Source organism: Andrena cerasifolii, unplaced genomic scaffold (genome assembly GCF_050908995.1).
Source record: "Andrena cerasifolii isolate SP2316 unplaced genomic scaffold, iyAndCera1_principal scaffold0115, whole genome shotgun sequence".
Lineage (NCBI taxonomy): Eukaryota > Metazoa > Arthropoda > Insecta > Hymenoptera > Andrenidae > Andrena > Andrena cerasifolii.
In genome coordinates, this window is record NW_027485008.1 from 47,146 (window position 1) to 51,432 (window position 4,287).

Here is a 4,287-nt window from a genome sequence, read left to right on the forward strand (position 1 = left end):
AGAGAAAAAATAGGTAAGTAAATAGGGAAAACAAAAGAGGTAAACAAATAGAGAAAAATAGGTAAATAAATAGAGAAAAAATAGGTAAATAAATTAGAGAAAAATATAGGCAAATAAATAGAGAAAAATAGGTAATGAAGTAGAGAAAACAAAGCAGGTAAATAAATAGAGAAAATAGGTAAATAAATTACAGAAAAAATGTGTAAATAAATTAGAGGAAGAAATACGTAAATAACTAGAGAAAAATAGGTAAATAATAGAGAAAAAAGTAGGTAAATAAATAGGGAACAAATACGTAATGAAGTAGAGAAAACAAAGGAGGTAAATAAATAGAGAAAATAGGTAAATACATGAGAGATAAAAATAGGTAAATAAATAGAGAAAAGAAAAGAGGTAAATAAATAGAGAAAATGGGCAAATAAATAGAGAAAAATATAGGTAAATAAATAGAGAAAAATAGGTAAATAAATTAGAGGAAAAATGTGTAAATAAATTAGAGAAAAAAATACGTAATTAACTAGAGAAAAAATAGGTAAATAAATAGAGAAAACAAAAGAGGTAAATAAATAGAGAAAAAATACTTAAATGAATAGAGAAAAAATAGGTAAATAAATTAGAGAAAAATATAGGCAAATAAATTTGAAAAATAGGTAAGTAAATACAGAAAACAAAAGAGGTAAACAAATAGAGAAAAATAGGTAACTAAATAGAGAAAATATAGGTAAATAAATTAGAGAAAAATATAGGCAAATAAATAGAGAAAAATAGTTAATGAAGTAGAGAAAACAAAGCAGGTAAATAAATAGAGAAAATAGGTAAATAAATTACAGAAAAAATGTGTAAATAAATTAGAGGAAGAAATACGTAAATAACTAGAGAAAAATAGGTAAATAAATAGAGAAAACAAAGGAGGTAAATAAATAGAGAAAACAAAGGAGGTAAATAAGTAGAGAAAAATATATGTAAATATATAGAGAAAAATAGGTAAATAATAGAGAAAAAAGTAGGTAAATAAATAGGGAACAAATACGTAATGAAGTAGAGAAAACAAAGGAGGTGAATAAATAGAGAAAATAGGTAAATACATGAGAGATAAACATAGTTAAATAAATAGAGAAAAGAAAAGAGGTAAATAAATAGAGAAAATGGGCATATAAATAGAGAAAAATATAGGTAAATAAATAGAGAAAAATAGGTAAATAAATTAGAGGAAAAATGTGTAAATAAATTAGAGAAAAAAATACGTAATTAACTAGAGAAAAAATAGGTAAATAAATAGAGAAAACAAAAGAGGTAAATAAATAGAGAAAAAATACTTAAATAAATAGAGAAAAAATAGGTAAATAAATTAGAGAAAAATATAGGCAAATAAATTTGAAAAATAGGTAAGTAAATACAGAAAACAAAAGAGGTAAACAAATAGAGAAAAATAGGTAAATAAATAGAGAAAAAATAGGTAAATAAATTAGAGAAAAATATAGGCAAATAAATAGAGAAAAATAGGTAATAAAGTAGAGAAAACAAAGGAGGTAAATAAATAGAGAAAATAGGTAAATAAATTACAGAAAAAATGTGTAAATAAATTAGAGGAAAAAATACGTAAATAACTAGAGAAAAAATAGGTAAATAAATAGAGAAAACAAAGGAGGTAAATAAATAGAGAAAAATAGGTAAGTAAATAGAGAAAAATAGGTAAATAAATAGAGAAAAATAGGTAAATAAATTAGAGGAAAAAATAGGTAAATAAACAGAGAAAAAATAGGTAAATATAAAAGAGAGAAAAGCAGGTAAATTACTAGAGAAAAAATAGGTAAGTAAATAGGGAAAACAAAAGAGGTAAACAAATAGAGAAAAATAGGTAAATAAATAGAGAAAAAATAGGTAAATAAATTAGAGAAAAATATAGGCAAATAAATAGAGAAAAATAGGTAATGAAGTAGAGAAAACAAAGCAGGTAAATAAATAGAGAAAATAGGTAAATAAATTACAGAAAAAATGTGTAAATAAATTAGAGGAAGAAATACGTAAATAACTAGAGAAAAATAGGTAAATAATAGAGAAAAAAGTAGGTAAATAAATAGGGAACAAATACGTAATGAAGTAGAGAAAACAAAGGAGGTAAATAAATAGAGAAAATAGGTAAATACATGAGAGATAAAAATAGGTAAATAAATAGAGAAAAGAAAAGAGGTAAATAAATAGAGAAAATGGGCAAATAAATAGAGAAAAATATAGGTAAATAAATAGAGAAAAATAGGTAAATAAATTAGAGGAAAAATGTGTAAATAAATTAGAGAAAAAAATACGTAATTAACTAGAGAAAAAATAGGTAAATAAATAGAGAAAACAAAAGAGGTAAATAAATAGAGAAAAAATACTTAAATAAATAGAGAAAAAATAGGTAAATAAATTAGAGAAAAATATAGGCAAATAAATTTGAAAAATAGGTAAGTAGATACAGAAAACAAAAGAGGTAAACAAATAGAGAGAAATAGGTAAATAAATAGAGAAAAAATAGGTAAATAAATTAGAGAAAAATATAGGCAAATAAATAGAGAAAAATAGGTAATAAAGTAGAGAAAACAAAGGAGGTAAATAAATAGAGAAAATAGGTAAATAAATTACAGAAAAAATGTGTAAATAAATTAGAGGAAAAAATACGTAAATAACTAGAGAAAAAATAGGTAAATAAATAGAGAAAACAAAAGAGGTAAATAAATAGAGAAAAATAGGTAAATAAATAGAGAAAAGTAGGTAAATAAATTAGAGAAAACTATAGGCAAATAAATAGAGAAAAATATGTAATGAAGTAGAGAAAACAAAGGAGGTAAATAAATAGAGAAAATAGGTAAATAAATTACAGAAAAAATGTGTAAATAAATTAGACGAAAAAATACGTAAATAACTTGAGAAAAAATAGGTAAATAAATAGAGAAAACAAAGGAGGTAAATAAATAGAGAAAAATAGGTAAGTAAATAGAGAAAAATAGGTAAATAAATAGAGAAAAATAGGTAAATAAATTAGAGGAAAAAATAGGTAAATAAACAGAGAAAAAATAGGTAAATATATAAGAGAGAAAGGCAGGTAAATTACTAGAGAAAAAATAGGTAAGTATATAGAGAAAACAAAAGAGGTAAACAAATAGAGAAAAATAGGTAAATAAATAGAGAAAACAAAAGAGGTAAATAAATAGAGAAAAAATAGGTAAATAAACAGAGTAAAAATAGGAAAATAAATGGGAGAGAAAAATAGGTAAATTACTAGAGAAAAAATACGTAAGTAAATAGGGAAAACAAAAGAGGTAAACAAATAGAGAAAAATAGGTAAATAAATAGAGAAAAAATAGGTAAATAAATTAGAGAAAAATATAGGCAAATAAATAGAGAAAAATAGGTAATGAAGTAGAGAAAACAAAGCAGGTAAATAAATAGAGAAAATAGGTAAATAAATTACAGAAAAAATGTGTAAATAAATTAGAGGAAGAAATACGTAAATAACTAGAGAAAAATAGGTAAATAATAGAGAAAAAAGTAGGTAAATAAATAGGGAACAAATACGTAATGAAGTAGAGAAAACAAAGGAGGTAAATAAATAGAGAAGATAGGTAAATACATGAGAGATAAAAATAGGTAAATAAATAGAGAAGAGAAAAGAGGTAAATAAATAGAGAAAATGGACAAATAAATAGAGAAAAATATAGGTAAATAAATAGAGAAAAATAGGTAAATAAATTAGAGGAAAAATGTGTAAATAAATTAGAGAAAAAAATACGTAATTAACTAGAGAAAAAATAGGTAAATAAATAGAGAAAACAAAAGAGGTAAATAAATAGAGAAAAAATACTTAAATAAATAGAGAAAAAATAGGTAAATAAATTAGAGAAAAATATAGGCAAATAAATTTGAAAAATAGGTAAGTAAATACAGAAAACAAAAGAGGTAAACAAATAGAGAAAAATAGGTAAATAAATAGAGATAAAATAGGTAAATAAATTAGAGAAAAATAAAGGCAAATAAATAGAGAAAAATAGGTAATAAAGTAGAGAAAACAAAGGAGGTAAATAAATAGAGAAAATAGGTAAATAAATTACAGAAAAAATGTGTAAATAAATTAGAGGAAAAAATACGTAAATAACTAGAGAAAAAATAGGTAAATAAATAGAGAAAACAAAGGAGGTAAATAAATAGAGAAAAATAGGTAAGTAAATAGAGAAAAGCAGGTAAATTACTAGAGAAAAAATAGGTAAGTATATAGAGAAAACAAAAGAGGTAAACAAATAGAGAAAA